Genomic DNA, 23185 nt, shown 5'->3' on the forward strand with positions numbered 1-23185 from the left:
CAAGGGAAGTGATAATGTTGCTCAACCCTTCAAAGAATAAACTGCCATCCAAAAATTGTAGAAAAACCTCACAAATTCAGCTGTCAATCATCAGCTCAGGTGTTGGTAATAACTGCACACCTGAAAATAATTTCTAGCGCACACAAAGTCATGGGAAATGGATTATCAGTGGCTGATTTAGCGATTGGCTTCTAAAACGTATGCATTTGCAGACAATAGTTTAAAAGGCAAAAGCCCCTGCCTCTGAGAAGTGGAAAAGAAGAGGAAGAGGAAGAGGAAGAGGAGCAGCAGGAGGGAAATGGGGAACTAGGGGAGGAGGAAAAGAAGGAGAAGCAGAGGAGGAGGTGGTGGAGGTGGAGGAGGAGGTGATAGAGGAAGAGGTGGATGGAGAAGAAAAACACAGAAAAAAACACTGGGTGAAGAGCAGTGTTCCTCCGTGTTAAAGGACTCTTGACAAAGGCAGCCAGCAGCACAGCCACTGTCAATGGGAGGAATGACCTGAAGGACAGGTAACCCAATAGTGGAAAGAACAGCCAGAGAGGCTAAAGGAAAAATCTGAGCGGATCCAGGAAGGGGAAAACCAGCCTGACATATCCTAAAGGTTCCTAAATCATGCACTGTGCCATGTGAAGCCGCAATTCAAGTAATGATCCATTAAGCACCACTTCCTGCCAGGCAAATAGAAAGTAAGGTTCAGCTTTAGATCCCAAAGCTGTCACCTTTTGGGAGGCTGTGAAGCAACAGACAGCAGGATGCGAAGTGCATCATGGCATCTCTGTAGGATACTATTGGAGAAAGGAGGACAGCTTTACAGTGCAGTGGGAACAACACCCCCTGATTGTGAAATGCAGCGGCCTGTCAGCCACCTAACCCTGGTGCCTGGGAGGAGCTAGGAGGAATGGTTTCACAAAGAAGGTGATTGCTCAACTGGATCTGAAAGACAAGAGGGGGAGAGGGAAGGGAGGCACAGGTACTGCTCTCTATTAGAATAGCATAGGCTGAGGAAATGAGCTGTGAGAGGCCTTGGGCTGCCCATGGCCTGCATGGAGAGTAGGACAATCAAATGGACTGGCTGGAGATGAGGCTAGACAGGCTGGCAGAAGCAGGGACAAGAAGGCCTTGCGTATCGTGTTTGCATTTTTCCTGATGCTAGCAGGAAAACAAAGTGCTGCAACCACCACTAGTTATTTATCTTTACATATCTCACAATAATATCCTAAAAATAAACCTTATTAGAAGACGTTACTAAGATGGGTTTTCTTTTACTTTTTTTAAAGGATTAGTTGATTATAATATTTCAGGTGTAGAGCAAAGTGATTATTTATGCTTCTTCAGATTTTTTTTCATTATAGGTTATTACAAGATACCGAAAATAGTTCTTTGTGCTATATAATAGGTACTTGCTGTTTATTTTATATATATATGTAATGTGCCTGTTTATCCCAAATGCCTAATTTATTCCTACCCATTCCTTTCTTATAACAATTCGATTTTTTGTCTGAGTTCCTGTTTCATAAATAAGTTCATTTGTATCATTCTTAATATTATTATTATTATGATTTTGTCTTTTTTTAGGGCTGCACCCATGGCATATGGAGGTTCCCAGGCTTGAGGTCCATTTGGAGCTGTAGCCGCCAGCCTATGCCACAGCCACAGCAAGGTGGGATCTGAGCTGCATCTGCAACCTTCACCACAGCTCACGGCAACGCCGGATCCTTAACACATTGAGTGAGGCCAGGGATCAAACCTGCATCCTCACAGATGCTAGGTGGGTTCGTTAATCGCTGAGCCACAACGGGAACTCCCTGTGTCATTTTTTAAATTCCACTTAGAAGTAATATGATATTTGTCCTTATTCAGTATGATAATCTCTAGGTCCATCCAAGTTGCTGCAAATGGCATTATTTCATTCTTTTTTATGACTAATATTCTATTGTGTATATGTACAATATTTTTCTTTATCAATTCATCTCTTGATGAACATTTAGGTTGCTAACACATCTTGGTTATTGTAAATAGTTTTGCTTATGGACATTGGAGGACATGCCTCTTTTCAAATTAGAGTTTCATCTTTTCCAGATATATGCCCAGGACTGGGATTGCTGAATCACATGGTAACTTTATTTTTAAGGAACTTCGATACTGTTTTCCATAGTGGTTGCACCAATTTATATTTCCACCAGTGGTGTACAAGGGTTCCCTCTTCTCCATACTTCTAAGATGGATTTTCTTAATCCATATCATGTATTCTCTGTTTACTGAGGGAGATGCATGCATAACACAATTTTAAAATTTCCAATTTTTTAAGAAAAATGTGAAAAATTTAAAGTGTAATAGGTTAACTTTTAGTATTGGATTTTCACTTACTCTTCAGGAAGGCCAGATTAACATAGATAGTGCTATAAATTCAATGGTCAGTGTAATTGTGGAACACATAAAAAAATTAATACATTTTCATATTGGGTTATAGCAAAAGACTGTCAAGCCACATACTTTAAAGTGGCTCTAGGAATACTTTATGAAATTTGAGAGCAGAATCCAGCCTATTGCATACATAATGGCTGGAATACCAGTCCCTAGAAAGTAGAAACTGTGTCCATCACGCTGTCCTCTGGCACATAGTAAGAGCTCAGGGGCACTGGTTTTGCTCTGTGCACTGTAGGATGAATGGCAGCCCCCAGTGTTGTATAGTGCACAATCTGCACAAGCGTATGCTGTGGCCACACATACGCACACACACCTACACCCTTTCTACTGAACAAATCGTAACATTTCATGCAAATTTAGACAACAATCATTTAATTTTCAGTTGATAAATGAAGTACCTAAATGTGTCTGATTCCATCCTAATGTTACAAGAGTTTAAACCTCTGAGGATAAAACACCATATTGTATTAGGCTTTATACTCCTGGCATGTAGTGAGTTTTTAGTGGGTGTTCAATGAATTATTTTTTAAAATTAAACTCAATGAATGATTTTAAAAGATTGGCCTTTCTGGAGTTTCCTTCGTGGCACAGTGGTTAGTGAATCCGACTAGGAACCATGAGGTTGCGGGTTCGGTCCCTGCCCTTGCTCAGTGGGTTCAGGATCCGGCGTTGGCGTGAGCTGTGGTGTAGGTTGCAGACGCGGCTCGGATCCTGTGTTGCTGTGGCTCTGGCGTAGGCCGGCGGCTACAGCTCTGATTAGACCCTGAGCCTGGGAACCTCCAAATGCCGCGGGAGCGGCCCAAGAAATAGCAAAAAGACAAAAAAAGAAAAAAAAAAAAAAAGATTGGCATTTCTGTGGTTCTAAATACAGCTGATAGAGGGTGGATTAGGGTTAGCTAAGTAATTATTAGACTCAGTCACTTCATTTTTTTTGTGTTGATTGTGACCCTTTCTGGAGTGCCTCATCTTCAGTCATCTTTCAGGTTTGCTGCTCATTTGAAAAGATAATCTACTCTGACATTAAAGGACCACTTTTGGCTAAGAGCATACGACTGTCTTAACTTTCCTGCAAGGTTCTTGAAGAATTTCCACACAAGTTCTTGAAGTCCACGGTAGAACAATATAAGATTTAAAGGCATTTCCATGGACTCTAATTGCTAACCATCTACCTCTCTACTGTCATTTCCAACCCCCATCCCATGTTATCATTTGAATATTTTCAGACTGGAGAATAAACACAGTACAAGCCCCCGAAGGCTTTGTGGAAGTGGAAGTGATGTTTTATCAGCATGATATATCAAATATATCCTATTTGATATATTCATCTGGTACTTTGGAGATTCTTTGAAATTGTACTACTACCAATGGCAGAGTCAAAAGAAAAATTAGGAATGTAAAAGGAAGTCAAAAGGGGGCATAAAAGGGAAAGAACAAGACCTGAGGCCAAATCGTCCATCTCTTTTCCTCTTACTTGCTAATTTAAAATTTGCTTAAGGATCATGACTTTGGACGGACTCCTTGCATGATTATCTGACCTCTGTCATGAAAAAGGAAATGTATGACAGGTAAAACAAAGCAGCAGCTGTTGCTAGTGTGAAAAGGTGGAAAAGGGAGCAAGATCAGTCTGTCAAATATAATTACCTCAGAGAGGATTTCTGAACTCTGCTGTCCTTTTCTGCCAAGCTAATGGAAGCCTCCCTTGGCTTAGAGGAGAGACAAAGATAGTGAAATGCATGTACTTTAATTCTTAACTGAGTTGGCAATAATAATAGCAGCCGTGAAGTAAGATGTCATGCTCAATGTCATTGGACTTCAGATGGTAATTTCTAGCAATGAGTGAATTCAGAGGGAACCATGTCACCTGTACATTCTGCCAATATTGACTGAAATGCATCAAATCCAAAGCCAGAACAGGCAGGGGCCCCATCCCCCACCCTACCCTGCCATTTTACTGGGTCTGAAAGTGAACTTGGGAAAAAAAGCTCACTCTGTCTATGATGCTGAGCCAAGGGGTGGGGGAAGATTGTAAAGCAGGTGGGGTGCAAAGTGACCCAAAACAAAAGAAGGTCATTTAAATTTCAGGAAGTTCAAGGGCAGGATAATGTTTGTTTTCTTCATATCTGGAAGGGTGTGTTGTTTTTTAATTCATTCCTGAATTTCAAGGGAAGAATTTCATTCTGTAAAAATGCCATTGCTTAAAAAAAAGTTAATAGGTTAAGTTGGCTCTTTGAAAGTTAAGGTAGTTAAGGTGACAGGTATGTTGGAATATAAAACAAAAAAGGAAATGTACTTAAAAATAATAAAATACATACAATAAAAGTGGTATAAGAAAGGCCACTGGTCATTAAAAAGTAAAAATAAACAAAAAACCCTTAAAACCAAACACAGGAAAAGAAGAAAAGACAGTGATCTCATTGAATCATTAATTTCAATGATCTGGTTTAGTCAGAATCAAATTTTAAGAACTGCACAATTGGCATATAATCTCTTAGTACATAATGAATGGCCTAAGGATGCATCTACTGTTTGTCCAATTGAGAAGAAGAGCGTGTCTCTCAGAAACCTCTTGACCATGATTTACATTTTTTAGTGATCATTTAGGAAGGTCTTTGCAAAATAACCCTTTCAGCAAAAGCATAAATTTCTATCTAGGCAGAATAAATAGCTACTAACTGGCATCATGGGCAAAGCAGTTGTTCAATAATATTTTTGAGGGAAGGATATAAAATGCAATCTATAGCCTCAAATGTCTCTCACCAGTACGGAATCCAAACCAATATGGAATCAAAACCATGGATTGCATTTGGTAGCATTCTGATACAATTGGACACTCAACTTCCCCAACTAGAATGCAATGGCCTTGATCACAGCAGTACCCACACTGTGTAACAGTCCTTGAATCTCCAGCACATAGGCTGGAAGAATACCCTCACGACTATTTTCCAATTTGCAGGGATCAATGTTAACATTTGGGAATGCCCATTTCTTTAATCTACACAATGTAAAGAAGGAAAAGAGAGGACTGATAAATTTTTATTTGTGCTCTCTGGTGTTGGAATATTTAAATTCTGGAAATATGTTTATATAGAACATTTACAGTTATTTCTCTTCAGCTAAAACACTGAAAGAATATTTTTATCCCCTTGGTTTTCTTAAAGTACAAATACGGATAGATAAGAATTTCTATGTCACAAAATAGGCCAAATGAAACAAGGTAAATTTGCTTCCACATCCCTCCATATTTCTTCTTTTGTTTCTATTTTTTTTTTCTTTTTCTTTTTAGAAGATCTTGGTGTCTGGGACATTTTAGCTGCTCATGGATCTATACTTCCAGACCCCATCCTCAGACCTGCTTTCCTGACTCTCTCTTCCCTTGAAACCAATTCTTCCTTTGCCTTTAGTCTTCTGTTAATTTTTGATTCTTTATTCATGCTTTATATTCAAGGGTTTATCTTTCATAACAAACACACTAGGCAATAAGAGTAATATTTAGCCCAAGAAGTCATCCCAAAGCCCACTGAATCAAACCATCCACCTTGGCTCCCTGATTTGAGCCACAGACTCCATTTCTCTATATGCAGCAGCACAGTTCCTGCCTTTCTTTATTTGGTTCTCTTCACAAGTTAAACTTTTCAGTGCCCACAATGGATCTGGCATGAGCTCACTGGCATCGTCCCCTTTTAAGAAGTTCTCATTCTCAATTGCAAAATGAAGTTGCTTCAAAATACTAGCATACTTGGCGAATCAAATTCTCTCCAGTAATGAAATGCACATGAAAAGCAAATGGTTGCTGACCTCTTTTGTTGGCATCCATGATTTTGGATAATTTCCTGGGATGGTATTTGCCAAATGCAGATTTCAGTCTTTTGTGGGTTTTTTTTTTTTTTGGTAGTGGGTATTTTAGGAAAGCTTATTTAAATGGGAGACAGACAGTATAGCCTGGGGAGACAATAGCCCTGAAAAATGATGCATTCAGGGCAATGGTGGACAGAAGCAGGAACCTTTCTGTTTATGGGCAGTGAGAAATAGCCACTAACAACCCCACAAATAAAACCATAACCCAAGAAAACTAAGCTGAAGGCCCTGACAATATTCATTTGCTAGCCAATGCCCATTTGGCCAATAGCTGATGAAGCTTGGCAGCACCACAGGGAACTTAAAATCAATGTTCTGTACTCAGGCTTAAGTATAGTCCTTAGTGCAGACATTGTATTTACAGTCAAAAATGCCTGAATGAGCTTGCCTGAAGGATTTGCAAAGTCTGCAATAAATACAACGTCTACCTTATTTAAATTTGTCTAGTCCACTAGCCAACCATCCCATTTAATAGGTCCTTGCTTATAGAAGATTTTCTTTTTTCAGGACAGAATTCATTTGTCCATCCTTCCTCTTTGGGGTGGTGGGTGGAGAGAGTTTGGGGTGGTTGGATTCTGCCGTGGGCCAAATTGAACACTCTGAGCACTAAGTGGTGACAGTGTTCATTGTCAATCGTTAAACTGACATAGCCAGTGTGGTACTGAAAACCAGAGTCATGGGCATTTGAGTCGTGAAGTGACTCATGTTGTCAGCCTGTCCTAGGTTTCCCTGGAGGAAACAGCTGCCTAAATGGATATTCTTCAAGGAAATAAAAGGCTTCACAACTGAAACATAGTGTATGTGGTTTTTTTTTGTTTTGTTTTGTTTTGTTTTGTTTTTTACTGACCGGCCAAGAAGAGAAAAAAGGAGTCTCTGGAAAAGAATGGAGTGCCCGTAAAAGCAACTTCAGCTGCTTTAGTATTGTGCCCAAGGCGAGCTGTAATGGGGGATCACATCTAGAGAACACACAGGGTTGATTTTAGACCTGAAAGTGGAGTCAAATGTGCAAACAAATGCTACGTAATGGTCAATTTTCTCAGAAGTGCTTAAAGTTCTTTATTTACCACATAACCCCAGATATTTCAGATTTATTATACACTGATTTTAATACAGATTGAGAGTATGTGTGTGTTTATTCATCTATATACATCTAAAAATAAGCACACCAAGTAGTTTACACAAACATGCACACACAAGGTAATAAATTAAACTTGGCTAATTCTAAGCCCAAATTTATTCATATCTTTTAAAAAACTTTTCTTCCATTGGATTTATATAGAATTTTTCCCTCTGCAAAGTTAGAGATAGAAAATTCTATATGAATAAACAAAAAACACTGTTTCTCTTCATCCTTTCTTAGCTTCAAAGTTAAAGGATTCAAGTTATTTTACATTTACAGTATTATTAGGTCGTTACTTTCTTCAAAGAACTATTTTTAAAAAGACCACCCAGAAGTTGCAACTAATTGAGGAAGCAATCTTCAGCTCAGTTAAAAAGAGAGGCTCCATGGGACACATTCCTGGCACCAGTACTCTGCCATATCTGTATGGGCTGGATAGAATGCAAAGGACAATCTTAAATTTTGAAAATACCCTGGTCTTTTCTTTTTGCCCCTAAAAAGCAAGAAAATGGTGAAAAAATTTTTAATACTTTTTTCAGAGGATTGTTTCATTTATTTGAGGTTTAGAAATGCCAGGGGGAAAAAAATTAGCCACCCAAGCAGATCATAAAAGTCAAAGTCACAGATGTAGAAACAGGTTTTTAGTAGTGTGATGAATTTCTGAGGTTGGGGAAAGTGTGAGATGTTATTCAAAGTGGAGCATTTGGGCCATGGAATTCTCATTAGCTGTTTGGTCATGAGAGAAACATCTGTAAAAGGGGACTAAAAGGTTTGAAGAAAAATATTTGAGGAATACATGGGAACATAGAATTAGAAAAATGATGGGTAATGCTTAGAATTAAGTTGGAAATCAATAAACAAAAGATGTGGAATATATACATATATTTAGAAACTAAGCTACAAGCCTCTAAATAACACAAGGGTCATAAAAAATCAGAAGGGATATTAAAAATTATTTTGAACTGAATGAAAAAGAAAACTCGACATATCAAAATTTGGGGGATGAAGCTGAAACATTATGCAGTGAAAGTTTTGTAGCCTCACACTCTTTTATTATAAAAGAATCAAGACAAAGTCTTCAGATCCCACCTTAAGAAATTAGAAAAAGAAGAGCTTATGAAACCTGATGTAAACAGAAGAAAGAATTATAAAGATCAGAGCAGAAGTCAATGAAGTAGAAAACAGAAACAATGAGAACATCAATGAGAACAAAAGATGGTCCTGTGAAGAGATCAATAAAATCAATAAATGTCTATCCAGGCTAATCTGATAAAAGATAAAAGACACTGGTTACAAATATCATGAATGAAAGGAAACACCACTACAAATTTTATAGATAAAAACCATAAAAAGAGATGGTATGAAAACTTCACCCTAATAAATTCAATGATCTGAATGGCCAAATTCCTTGAAAGATACAGATTACTAAAGCTCACGTAAAAATATCCATTACTTGAATAGCTCTATATCTTTTATAGAACTTGAATCTATAGTTTAAAACACTCCCAAGAAAACAGCAAAAAGAACAATAACAAAACCTCCAGGCCCAGAGAACATCACTAGTGAATTCAACCAAATATTTAGAGATCAATGCAAACTTTACAAAAACTCTTGGAAAAAAACAAAGAGATATGAGTATTTATCAGTTCATTATGTGAAGCCAGCATTAACCCAAAGACATTGCAAGAAAAGCAAACTACAAACAAGTACCCTTCCTGAACATAGATGTAAAAATTCTTAACAAAATGTAATCAAAGCTAATCCAACAGTATACAACATGAGTTATACAAAATGATATTTATCCCATAGGTTCAAGGTTTATCTTACATTAGAAAAATCAATTAATATGTATTAACATATATATGTAGACTAGATACGTAGATAAAAAATAGATTTAGACGGGTTTATATATGTGTGTGTGTGTGTATATTGTCAATATATATAGGAAAAGCATTTGACAAAATTCAAAATCCATCCTTAATAAAAACTCAATAAACTAAGAATAGAAAGGGCCTTCTTCATCTAATTAAAGACTTCTATGTACAACCCACAGCTTAAGGATGAAAGGCTAAATTCTTTGTTCCTGAAATTAGAAACAAGGCAAACATGTATGCTTTGACCATTTACTTTCGACATCGTACAATTGGTGTCTAGACAATGTTGGAAAGGAAAAATTAAAGCTTTATATCCAGATATCATGATTGTCTACACAAAAAGTCATAATGAATCTGCAAAAAAAGCTATAGTGGCCAATAACTGAGTTAGCAAGGTTGCTGGACACAAGATCAATGGGCAAACATCAATTCTGTGTATACATATGGGCAATGGATATACAGAAACTGAAATTTAAAGAAACCTGGGTGATGAACATTTTTATTAATTATAGTGATGATTTTATAGGCATATATACATGCAAAACTTATTTGTGCACTTGAACATGTATTGCTTATTTTATGTCAATTGTACCTTAATAAATGTTAAAAATAAATAGAGCTGTCTGTAGTTCCATCAGAGATTATTTTTTTCCATTTTATTGCATACCCATCCAAATATTTTAGTAAAATATAAATGCTTTTTATTTTTTGTTGAAATGGAATCAAATTACAGTGTTTTTTAAGTGATTTTTTAAAAATTGAGTATATGATGGGCACCTCTATTTCATTAAATCCTCTTTTACATCATTTTAATGGTATTACACTAAAATATTTTAATGTTTTTGGATATTTAAGTATATTGTTTAACTATTAATAAAACAACATTGTTATTACATAGCTATACATAAATATTTTTTTCAGCTAGATTCTACACAGACTACCAAATTAAATAGATTTATCTACAAAGTTGTGCAACTATTACCACTATCTTATTCTGAAACATTTCATCACTCCTAATAGAAACCCCATACTCATATGAGTAGACACTCCCTTCCCCCCCATTCTCTGGCAACTACTAATCTACTTTCTGTCTATTGTGGATATTTCATATAAATGGAACCATATAGTATGGGGTCCTTTAATGACTGGCTACTTTCACTGAGCATAATGTTTTCAAGTTTCATCCATTCTGTAGCATGTATCAGTACTTCATCTTTTTATGGCTGAATAATAATCCATTGTATAAATATACCATGTTTTGTTTATCCATTCAGCAGTTGATGAATATTTGGGTTATTTTTCCACTTTTTGACTCTAATAAATAATGCTGCTATAAATATTGATGTACACATTTTTACATGAATATATTATATACCTAGCAATGGAATTGCACTTCACCATTTTATACTGTACCAATGATGCATGAGTATTCCAATTTCTCCATGTCCTCACTAGCACCTGTTATTGTCTATCCTTTTAATTATATTCACCCTAATGGGTGTGAAATGGTATCTTGTTTTTTATTTGCCTCTCTGTAATAACTAATGATGTTGAGCATTTTTTTCATGGGCTTATTGGTCATTTATAAATATATATGCATATTTAGGAAAAATGTCTATTCAATCCTTTGCCTATTTTTATTTTTTAATGTTTTGGAGTCTAGTTATGGACAATGTTGTATTAGTTTCAGGGGTACAGCAAAGTGAGTAAGTTATATCTTATACATATATCCATTCTTTTGTCCCATATAGGTTATCACTGAATATTGAGTAGAGGACCCCGTGCTATACAATAAGTCTTTGTTAGTTATCTATTTTATATACAGTAGTGTATATATGTTAATCCCATCCTCCTAATTTATCCCTCCCCCTCACGGTTTCCCCTTTAGTGACCATAAATTTGATTTTGAAATCAGTGAGTTTGTTTCTATTTCATAAATAAGTTCTTTTGTATCATTTTAAAATACTTTCCGCATATAAGTGATCTCATATGCTGTTCATCTTTCTCTCTCTTTTTTTTTTTGTCTTTTGTTGTTGTTGTTGTTGTTGCTGCTATTTCTTGGGCTGCTCCCGCGGCATATGGAGGTTCCCAGGCTAGGGGTTGAATCGGAGCTGTAGCCACCGGCCTACGCCAGAGCCACAGCAACGCGGGATCCGAGCCGCGTCTGCAACCTACACCACAGCTCACGGCAGCGCCGGATCTTTAACCCACTGAGCAAGGGCAGGGACCGAACCCGCAACCTCATGGTTCCTATTCAGATCCGTTAACCACTGCGCCACGACGGGAACTCCATCGTCTTTCTCTTTCTGACTTCACCTCTTAGTACTATGGACCTTCACTTAGGTGCATCCATGTTGCTGCAAATGGCATTATTTTGTTCTTTTTTATGGCTAATATTCCATTGTGTATATGTACCACATCTTTATCCTGTCCTTTGTCAATGGACGTTTAGGTTGCTTCCATATCTTGGCTATTGTAAATAGTGCTGCAATGAATATTGTGGTGCACGTATTTTTTTGAATTATGGTTTTCTCTGGGTATATGCCCAGGAATGGGACTGCTGGATCATGCAATAGTTCTATATTTAGTTTTTAAGTAACCTCCAAACTGTCCTCCACAGTGGTTGCACCAACTTATGTTCCCACCAACAGTGTAGGAGGGGTCCCTCTTTTCCATATCCTTTCCAGCATTTATTGTTTTGCAGACTTTTTATGATGGTCATTTTGACCAGTGTGAAGTGATACCTCACTGTAGTTTTGATTGGCATTTTTCTAATAATTAGTGATATTGCCTCCTTTATCATAGATTAATTGGCCATAGGTGTGTGGGTTTGTTTCTGGGTTTTTATTCTGTTCCATTGATCTATGGTGTGTGTGTGTGTGTGTGTGTGTGTCAATACCATGCTGTTTTGATTATCACATTTTACTTTATACTAATTACAGGAAATTGGTATTTTCCTTTAAAGTTTAGATTTCATAGTCTTCAAAAATATATTATTTTACCTTGAGGCAATTAATGCATTACCACTAATAATAACTATTAGACAAGGTAGGTTTCAGTTTTTGGTATGCCAAAACAGTTTAAGAATGCAAATATTCAATGATGGTACAGCGCTCTTTTCATTCTGCTGTCTGAAGATTAATTTGAAATTGTAACAATATGTAATGAAACAAAATCCCAATAAAAGACTGCAGATGATCAATGCCTTCTATTTTCAAAAGAAAGGTTTTCAAATCTGCTTTGACATTTATTTTCCATTCTCTGGTGCACTGGCTATTTGTTTAATAAAAGGAGACCTTTCCAGTGACAAGGACATTATCTTATTCATTTCAATAATTCTGTGAGCACTATCAATCAAGCAGTTTTCTTTCAAGTCATGTTAATGTGAATGAGGTTTTTCCTTTTACTCTTAGAATTTTGAGACTCAAAGCCTGTACAAGGACTATAAAGCTAATACTAAGAGTAATTGCATTGTAGCTTGGAAGCGAGAAGAAATAAAATGATCTACAGAGTTTGGAAGGATATGCCCCAAATAAAATTTTACAGAACAAAACATAGTGTTTTGCAGTGGAAATTAAATTGGTCAAATATGAACTGTGGAAGATATTAAACGTATTCAATGTAACTTCACAGGGCAAACTAGAACAAATGGATGGATGTTAAGGAAGCCGATTTTGCACCATGTCAGGAAGAACTTTTTGGTAAGTCCTCTAAAAGTGAAATGAACTGCCTTGTGAAATACATTGTGCTTTTTGCCACTGCAGGTGTTGAAGCAGCTCAACAAACATCTGTCAATTACATTACCCCAGAGATTTGGTGAGTGGGTGGACCACTGGAACAGATTAGGTCCTTTGAACTGTGATTTCAAATCTAACATTTCAGGTCAGAGTTCTTTAGGACATCAGATGGATAAACAATCACCTAACAAGAAAGCAAGCCATTTTGACAGTTAAATACAGCATAGCTCATAGGAAAGTGTGCTAAGCCATGGTGATACAAATAAAATATTGAGAAAGAATTGAAAGAAAAGAGTCAAATTCCAGCTAGCAGTACAATGTCGGGTTGCCTGGAGGAAGTGTTATATGAAGGTTCCTAGCAGGAGTCATATTTGTGGGGGTGGGGAGAGATAATAAGTTAGGGACTGCCATCTGAAAATAGTGTTTGAGCAAAGAATTAGAGGAGTAGAAGTCCATGAATGTCTGGGAAGAGAAGAGAAATATTTTGGAACTTTTGATTATCAGAATCTTTGTGATAAATTTGTATTTCCTTTGGCTACCAAGACCGTTTGCTTTTTAATGCTGTAAGCTAATAGTTATAATGTGGTAAAATATCCGAAAGAAGTCATCAACTTCTCAATCATTGTATTTATTTCCCCTTTGTAATTTAAAATAACATTAGTGATAAAGATAGATAGGAGCCTTCCAAATTGCTTCCAGAATTTTCCTAGATAGCAACAGGACTGTACAGCATCTGAGAACAGCCTGCAGGAACTGAGTCACCACGAAGGTTTATCTCAGCCCGGCTCCTTGGGGAACCAGGCACAGTGCTCTCCCTCTTGGTTTGAGGATTTTGCTCTCAGGGAAAGCAGGACAAGGAGATAAGACCCACCCAGCATATATCAAGCTAGCCCACTGATTTTTGATATTTTCCCAAAGTGAAAAGAAAAGCAACATTTCCAACTAGCTAATTTTCCTGCTTGTTAGTCTATCTGAAATTTTTGGTTTTGGAAGCTTTTAATATTCTCTTTGTTTTTGTCAGCCGTTTTTCTGTACCGTGCCTGGCTGTGAGTTCTTTTATTTTTTATTTTCTGGTTTTCATCATGTTGGGCTTTGTAGTACTCCTTGAATCCATGACACAGGCCGTCACAAGCTTGTATTTCTAAAAGTTTGTTTCTGTCCCATTTGCTGTTTCTCCTGCTGGGATGCCACTGTCTATGCCCAACACAGCTTCTACTTTGCTCTCCTCCAGCATCTTTCATCTTTTCTCTATCAGGTTTCAGTCCAGTTATTTTTTTCAGAACTATTTTCCAGTGTACTAATCATCTCCTCAACGCATCTAAGCTTTTCATAAACTCATGTATTGAGTTCTTAATTTTAGATACTACATTTTCTCGGTTCTGGAGTTTCCATTTGAATGAGTTTTTTTGTAGTTTCCAATTCTTTGCTAAAGTTCTTAGGACCTAATTTCTTGAAATTAAACACATAAAATCTGTATCTGATAACTTTAATATTTAGATCCATTGGAGTTCCTGCTGTGGCTCAGCAGGTTAAGGACCCCATATTGTTTCTGTGAGAATGTGGCTTCGACACTTGTCCTTGCTCAGTGGGTTAAGGTTGCCACAAGCTGTGGCGTAGGTTGCAGGGGTGGCTGGGATTCAATCCCTGGCCTGGGAACTTCCATCTGCTGCAGGTGTGGCTGTGCAATGAAAAAAAATGTTTACATCTATTGATCTGTTTCTTAAGACCGCACTCTCAGCATATGGAAGTTCCCTGGCTAGCGGTCGAATCGGAGCTACAGCCACAGTGTAGTGGTCAGCTTATGCTGCAGCCACAGCCACAGCCACACCAGATCTGAGCCATGTCTGCAAACTGTACCACAGCTCACAGCAATGCCAGATCCTTAGCACATTGAGCAAGGCCAGGGATCAAACCTGCATCCTCATGCGTTCTAGTCAGTTTCATTACTGCTGTGCCACAATGGGAACCCCTCTATTTTCTGTTTTATGTCTTAATTTTTCTGGTCATTTGATCCTGTCAGGTGGGATATTGGGTCATTTTAGATGAGAAGTGAGGCTGGAATGGCAAGCTAGAGTTGGTCACTAAGAACCTTGCCAATCATAGTAAATAATTTGGATTTAATTTTCACAGCAATATATAGGCATTAAATGGGTTTAAGCAGGCAAATCTTTTCTAGTTCACTTTAAAGGAGTACTTTAGCTTCAACATGAGGGAAGGCATTAGAAAGCAATAAGACTATAGACACAGAGACCAGTGGGTAAGGCTTGCAGGCGTTTGAGCAAGAGAGGATGATGATTTGGGGAAAGTTTATGCTAATGGAGATACAAAAGAGTGTGTACATTCAAGAGATATAGTTATGGGCTAGAATCCACATGATGGTTCCCATGTTGCTATTTCTGGAAACTCAGTAAAGAGGAAATGCTGCCATTTGCCAAACTAGATAGAAATAGAGGAAATTCAAATTCACAAGAAAGAAAAGGCGTTCATTTGGGACCTCTGGAGATTGAGAGGTTACAAAGACTTCCTAATTGTGAGAGGTTTGGGGTCTGGACACTCAGGAAAAAATTCTGAGACAGATAAAAACCTCTGGGAGTCATCACACAGGTGAGAGTGGTATTGACACAGAGGAGTAGGTGAAAGAGCACAGGGAGGAAAGGGAGGGTGAGTGCAAGGCATCCTGGGCAGACACTGTCAGAGCACAGAGCTGCGGAGGGGCAGGTGGGCTCTCGGAGGCTTGAAACAGAGCCTGAGATGGAGTTATCGAAGTAGTAGGAAACTACTACTCTGTCACACAAGCCAACAGTAAAGATCTTGAAGAGGGAACATGGTCACCGGCATTAAAGGCCACTAAGAAAACAATGGAAACAAATCACTGGTGACCCTGGTGAGGAGTGTTTCAGTGGAATTGAGGGAGAAAGCACATCGCAATAGGTTGAGGATTAGATGGGAGAAGGGTGGAGGGTGGGCACCAGGAGTTTGTGAAGTTTGGCTCTGAGAGGAAGGAGAAAGATTGGTAGATAGAATGAATGTGAGATTAGGGAAATGTGTATAATTTTAGGACAAGAAGAGTTGAGTGATTAAAGGCCAAGAGGAAGAAATAACCAGAGTGGGAGTGGCTGAAGAATACAAGAGAGAAAAAGACTAATTCAATAGGGACTATTTCTGAAAAGACTGGAGGATTTGTGTCCAGAGCTCAGGGAGCAATGTCTGCCTGAGACACTTAGAGGCAAAGGAAGTCCTTGCATCTTATTATTTTCTCTAACAGAAGGGGAAAAGGGTGCTATTGGTCAGAGATTAGTTTTGGTGGCAGGACAGTGAGAGAGTTCTTTGCAGATGGTTTCTCCTTTTAATATCAATTAGGGAGGCTTGGGTACCTGTTGCAAGGAATTTGAGAAGTAAAAATTAGGGTGAGGGGAGGGAGAAGGTGGCCTGGGAGTTTGGGGTTAGTAAATGCAAACTATGGCATTTGGAGTGGATAAGCGGTGTTATCCTGCTGTATAGCACAGGTAACTATATCTAGTCACTTGTGATGGAACATGATGGAGGATAATGTGAGTAAAAGAATATATATATATATGTATGACTGGGTCACTTTGTTGTACAGTAGAAATGGACAGAATGCTGTCAATCAACTTACATGGAAAAAATAAAAATCATAATAAAAAAAGAGAAGCAGAAACTTTTAAGAAGTAAGGTAGGACTACCACATAGCATTAAAGAGCCAGCTGAAGTCATACACCATGAGGTTGTGCAGTGGCCCCATTCTGTGGGGTGATGGGGTGTTCCTAGCAGTTTCTAGCAGTTTGGGGCAACTGTGGAGGAAGTGGACTATTAGTTTTTTTGGCCATGCCCATGGCATATGCAAGTTCCTGGGCCAGGAGGGGAACCTGCATCACAGCAGTGACTGGAGCTGCAGCAGTGACAACGCTGGATCCTTAACCCACTGGAACACCAGGGAGCTCTGTGAACTGTTAGATTTATCCTGAAGAAGGATTTGGGGCTGGTGGGTCCCTCTTCAGACAGCTGGACAAGTACATGGCTAATGAGAATGTTGGAAAGTGTGATGGATAATGGAGAAAAATTGAAGATAAAAGGGAGAAAATAGATGGATGGATTATAGAGAGTCTAAGATGGAGGATTCAGGTCAATTTGATGAACTGGCAGTCAGTGACTCCAAATTTTCTGGTTTGGGTTATTGGATTATGGGGATTTTCAGCTTACATATAAGAAGACCAGTTTGCTTCAGACTGTCTTGGCTTATTCCTGTTTTGCTGGATTATTTAGTAAGGCACTCCATTTCACTTTCAAAAGTATTTTATAATAAACTAAATAACTTGGTAGATGGATCAGACTTGGTAGAAGGAAGATAATGACCTTAATTTGGGACATGATGAGTTCAAGAGTTTATAGGAAATCGAGGTTAAAAGGTCAAACATAAAGGCAAATACAACCTATATTCACCCCTAAAACATACATTATAATTTAGTTATTATCTCTAGAGTGATTTACTCATCTGCAGATAATACATTAAATTCCTGAAAAGTATTTGCATTAAATACTTGAGGGCCTTTTCTGGGTAGTGAAATCTATGGTATTTCTGAATAAGTGAAAAATATTAATCACATAGGAATAATTTTAACATAGACCAAATTATCAGTCCCATACAATGTAGAGTTAAATTGGGTCATACCTCCAGACATCGCAAGGTGGCAGCACAACTACAATACGATGTAGTTAACAAGGGAAAAAATTCTTTTCAGATATTCTACAGTTAAAATATGAGTTTATAGCCATTGTACATTATATAATTTTTTCTAAACCTATGGTCTTTTATTTAAAAATAATTATTTGTTTTATCACTTTGCCAACTTGAAAATGTGAAAATTAAAGTTTTATTCTTTTAACATATACATTATTTTTAAGTATTTTAAATAAACTAAAACACATGATCACTGATACACATTTATGGCATTCTTAAGATAGCTATTAGTATATCACACAGTAGTTATAAGTATTTTATAAATTTGCATCTTGATCGGCATATTGTAGTCAGATAATTTTATTTACAGTTTGTTTTTAATACATTTATTAATATATTAGTGAACATACACTCAGTAATTTCTCTTGTTGACCTTTACAAGGAAAGTGTTCATAGTCTCAAGAAATTCTTGCTTCCCATATTGTAGCTATAGTAACACAATTTGTGTGTGGGGGGTAGAGTTATCTGATTTAGCCAATGGAAAATACAGAATATCCAGTTAAAATTGAACTTCAGATAAACAGTGAATAATCTCTTTAGTAAAAGTAGTACCAGGCAATATTTGGGACACGCTTATACTAAAAAGTACGCAGTTTGTTGATATGTGTTACAAGGCAACTCTAATAATAGCAACAGGAAGGAGAAGAACTAGGAGAAAAAGTGAATTGCTGAGAAAACCTAAGAAATCCAGGATTCTGGGCTCCAAATCCAACCTAAGGTTTAGAGGTCTTCAGGACCAAGGAACTAGGAAAAGAACTGTATGTGGACTTGAACTAGGCTGCATTCTGTGGCGAACTTATTTATATGTTAAGATAAACAACATGGGCTAAGGTTAATCAAGTACTCTAGTGAATTACCATCTACACCACACATTGATTACTGATTTTTAAACAACAAGATGCAACAACATATATTTAAAGCTAGCTCAGTATTGGACCAAATTGAATGAATAACTACAATTCAGACATTTTGGGGTCTTACCCATGTTCAGGGTTATCATTATGAAAATCTGTCATTAGAGCATGAAGTCTTAGAAATGCCACTTTAATTTGATTTAATTCAACAAACATGTCTGGCACCTTCTCTTTGCAGAGGACTAAGACCACAAAATATAAGAGTTATGAAAACATTGATGTCATCCATCTCAGTGGACATTTATAGCTGATAAAATGAAAGTTAAAATCGTGTATGAATAATGGGAAACTGATTCTTAGCAATTTTCCCCTGGGTTTTAGTTCTTGGTTAACTGTTTCTCCCTTTGTTCCTAGCTGGAATGATCACCTTTCTCTTCCATATGCTTTTCAGTTACCATTTTAATACCAAAGATTTCTAAACCTCAGTTCTAGCCATGACTTCCCCACTGTGCCTAAATATATACATTCAGTTCATATATAGGATCTTGGCTGTCCTATGGGTGCTTCCTAAATTAGACTCACCATTTTCTCCCAGAAACTTTTATCCTTCCTTTCTTCCCAGCCTTAGTCAGTTGCATCTCTCTTCATGTTACCTTCTGCCCTTGAAACATTCACATTCTCCTCGCCTTCTCCCCCCCATCCAATTAATATATCCTTATTAGATGGTGCCTATACTCTTTCAGGTCCATTCTAAACTCATTTTTTTTCCCCCTCCAATCTCAATTTCCTTAAAGTGAGAGATTTATTAAAATTATCAATTAATGTTATTTACATCATTAATTTTATACCAATAATTATTATTTAAGTCTGAGGAGAGTTCATGAATTTGATGACATTGAAAGATACGAAGACCAATAAGGAAACAAAGGCAGAGTCAGGGACCAGCCTGGGATTGAGAGGTGTTTAGACATCTGAAATAGAGGCACTTGGAAGAAAAGGCAGGGAGACCCCCCTCAAGCCTCCTGTTTGCACAGCACTAGGCACTGATGAAACAACAGTAAGCATTTAGAGGGCACCTACTGAATGTTAGGTATGCATATCCCCCAGCTGGGTGAATAATGCAGAACAAAGATTCCTTTTTTCCAAGCTTCCGGAAAGTAGGGGAAGGAAACCAACTCTCTCAACCTAGGTCATTAGCCCCAACAATTTAAAGAGTGATGAACACATCTTTCTAAAACCACTGTGCTAGCTCTCCATGCTGGGCCCTTCTCTTTATACCATAAAAATTGATTCTAAATAAATCAAAAAGGCCACAGTGATGACAGTGAATATACAATGTTGCAAGATCCTGAGGTACCTTTTGAGTAATAGAAAGGACCACAATGTTCTCACCTCATGGTTTTTGCATTAGGAGTATTTTGAGCATGCATCTTTAAAATCATTTTCCCTCGTTGGCCATCTCCTCTCAGCCCTTCATTACCATGCCTGTGTTGCTGAGCCTGGACAGATAGAATACCTATAGCTTCTCATGTTAACTGAGCTGAGAGGACCCAAGCAAAGAGATCAGGAGGGTTAAGCAGACCACCTGGGAGACTCCTTGGGGTGGGAGAGGGGATACTCAGGGTAAAGCACTGTGGGGAGGGTGGAAGGACAAGTTGATCAGGCCCAGGTAAAAGGAGCCATGGGGTAACAGGACCCAAGGTCCTGCACATTTCTGGAACCAGGCCTTGAGGGAGTCTCTCTGGCCTCACCTGTAGAATGGGGATAGCAGAGACTGAAGACCATGGAGAATGAAATGGGCTTAATGCGGCACTGTGGGGGAAGGATGTGACAGCATCCCTCCACCAGATGCTTGAAATTCTTTCCACTGAAAACAAAACATTTACTTTAAAGAGATAAACAGCTTGACATGCAAATGCATGAGTGCAGCTCATTCACACGTAGGTGCAATCAGTCAGTCAAGAAGTCAATAAACAGAGAAGTTTCAGATCCTCTGGGGTGGGGGGTGCTTGGAGTGTCCATGTTTATGAGGTAGAGGTGAGTGGAAAGTTTGTCTAAGTGCACAGGAAAGAGACCCAGGGGACTTAGGAAGGCGAACTTCACCTACTTGGCACATTTTACCTGTGATTCATGACGTGTGTCTATCTGCCTTCTCCACTGGCTTGCAAACTCCTTCAGCCAGTTTGTCTATAACACCTAGCATGGAGCCTGGTGCAAATGGTCAGCACTATATCACTCTGTGCTCAGTCCGAATTTTAGTTCCAGACTGGTGGACAGCAACTGTGTGCAAATGAATTTTTGCTTTTCCTGCTCATCCATATAGGCAGATCATTGGAACCCTTGTCCTCCTGGGGTTCTGGAGTGTCAGAGCTGTCCCCACAGGCCCATCTGTGCCCACATATCCAAGAAACAAAGCTCTTATTCACTCAGCAAGGAGATGGCCAACAAAGGAAAATGATTTTAAAGATGCATGCTCAAAATACTCCTAATGCATAAACCATGAGGTGAGAACATTGTGGTCCTTTCTATTACTCAAGAGGTACCTCAGGATCTTGCAACATTGTATATTCACTGTCATCACTGTGGCCTTTTTGATTTATTTAGAATCAATTTTTATGGTAAGGGCCCAGCATGTAGAGCAAGTGCAGTGCCTAGCCAATAGCAAATATTCAATAATTAAATAAAAAATATTTGTTGAATGAACAAATGCACGCATGAATCATTGATTGAGGTGATTCCCAAATTCCAAATAAGAGAGCAAAAATGAGAAAAATTCACATCGCATAGGTGGAGCCTAAGCTGAAACATCCATAAAACTTGGAGAAAAGTTTAGAGAAGTCTAGATTTAGCATAAAAATAATTGAATGGTATTTAACGTAACTGGATTTTGTTTAATACAGTAAATGGAATTGGAATATGGTCGTTAGAATTTAGGAACCAATCAAGTCAATTGTGTTCTCTTTGGGTTAAGCTAGGTTGGACAAAAGAAGAGATTTCCCCAAATATTTGTGTCTGGAGGAACAGAGCAATGAGAATCCACATATTTGGTCCTGAACCCCTTTAAATCAAGGTACTGAAGGCAGAAGACAGGGAGTTGCAGAGGGCAAACACAGAAATTAGCCAGCATGTTCAACATATGGGACAAAGATGACATCTTTTAAAAATGTGTGCTCAGGTACTTTACAATTGGTTTCACAGAACTTTTAACATCAATGCCGATTATAGATTTTGGAAAACTAACTGGAGGAAGAAAAGCAGTGAAAATTCGCTTTGACTTTATAAAAATAACACTGATCAAAATCATTCATTTAAATGTTTCCCAGTATATGTTTGACACACGACATAAGGATAGGCATGTTTTAGTAGTTGTTTCAGATTTATTTATGTTTTCTTTGATTACACTCCTTTGATATGCCACCATGATGCTTTGTGAAGTTCAGGGATATCTAGATTTAGCATAAAAATAATTGAATGGTATTTAACGTAATTGGATTTTGTTTAATACAGTAAATGGAAGTGGCATATGGTCATTAGAATTTAGGAACCAATTAGGTCAATTGTGTTCTCTTTGGGGTAAGCTAGGTCGACAAAAGGGGTGATTTCTGCTACCCTTACAAGACTCAGAACCCATTCCTGAACGACTGTGATTTTTCACTGTTTGTTTTGTTGGTTTTTGTTTTGCAAATAGCTTCCTGGCCTTCTAGCAATACCCCCACCTCAGTTATCACTACCCTATCCCCTACTGAGCTATATAACAATAGATAGAAGCTCAAAATAGCCAGCAACATTTGGCATTTTAAACAAATCTGGCTTCATCTGAACCTAGCTAGGACTCTTAAGTCCCAGCCAGCCCCCTCTAGGGCTCCACCACTGGAAAAAGCCTTTTTGTGGAGCTGCAATAGAGCCATGAACCCAGTAGCATCAGAGCCTCTCCCAGAGCTTGGCTGGATCTCTCTTGTAGAGTTTGTTCTTCTCTAAGATCAAGTCATTTGAAACCATTAAAACTTCTTGTGATGGTTTTCCAAGCCAGGACTAAATCTCTACTTTGAGGACCTCTGACTTTTAGGGAGTCTCTCACTAGAACAAATCCGTGATTCATGCTAAATCACAAGGATGATCAGATGAAATTGTTAGCAGAACGGTGTGTGTTTCTGGTGGATAATAACTCCAGGGAAATGAGAATGAAGATAATGTGCTTTATTTTACATGATTGTTGATGTTGATTCCAGACATTACCTCTGATCAATTCAGGCTATAATTTTGTGGCATTAATGAAGGAAGGCTTAATGAGCAGCTCTCTTTTCCCAGAGTAGGTCTCACTGCTCTACACAAAACCAGAGTCCCCTAAACAGGAAACTTTCATTCCACACGAGCAGGCCTAACTCGATTTGTAGATTACACCTCCAGGGCTCAGCAAGTAACAAATTAATTTTTTTCCCCTACTGAGGCATTTTTCCTTTCAATCTGAATTTCAGACCTCTGTCTTGATTAATGCTGATGGGCTGGGCACTCCTGCCATTTAGTTATATATCTTGCAAAGAGCCACTTGGAGTAATAAT

At 38.0% G+C, this 23185-nt stretch overlaps 1 protein-coding gene and 1 long non-coding RNA gene across 4 annotated transcripts in view; one reads left to right on the top strand and one right to left on the bottom strand.

Moving 5' to 3' along the window:
- HAPLN1 (hyaluronan and proteoglycan link protein 1) overlaps positions 1-23185 on the bottom strand; it is a 77739-nt gene that overhangs the window by 51216 nt on the left and 3338 nt on the right. The window lies entirely within an intron of this gene.
- LOC102165705 (uncharacterized) overlaps positions 1-23185 on the top strand; it is a 231981-nt gene that overhangs the window by 5674 nt on the left and 203122 nt on the right. For all 3 annotated transcript variants that reach the window (XR_014838207.1, XR_014838209.1, XR_002341804.2), the window contains exon 2: positions 12910-12977. This is a non-coding gene — a long non-coding RNA (uncharacterized LOC102165705). The remainder of the gene's footprint in view (positions 1-12909; positions 12978-23185) is intronic.

This window comes from Sus scrofa, chromosome 2 (genome assembly GCF_054392235.1).
Source record: "Sus scrofa isolate SSC_HxYL_T2T_F1_AM1 chromosome 2, Sscrofa_HxYL_maternal_Yorkshire_Landrace_v2.0, whole genome shotgun sequence".
NCBI lineage: Eukaryota > Metazoa > Chordata > Mammalia > Artiodactyla > Suidae > Sus > Sus scrofa.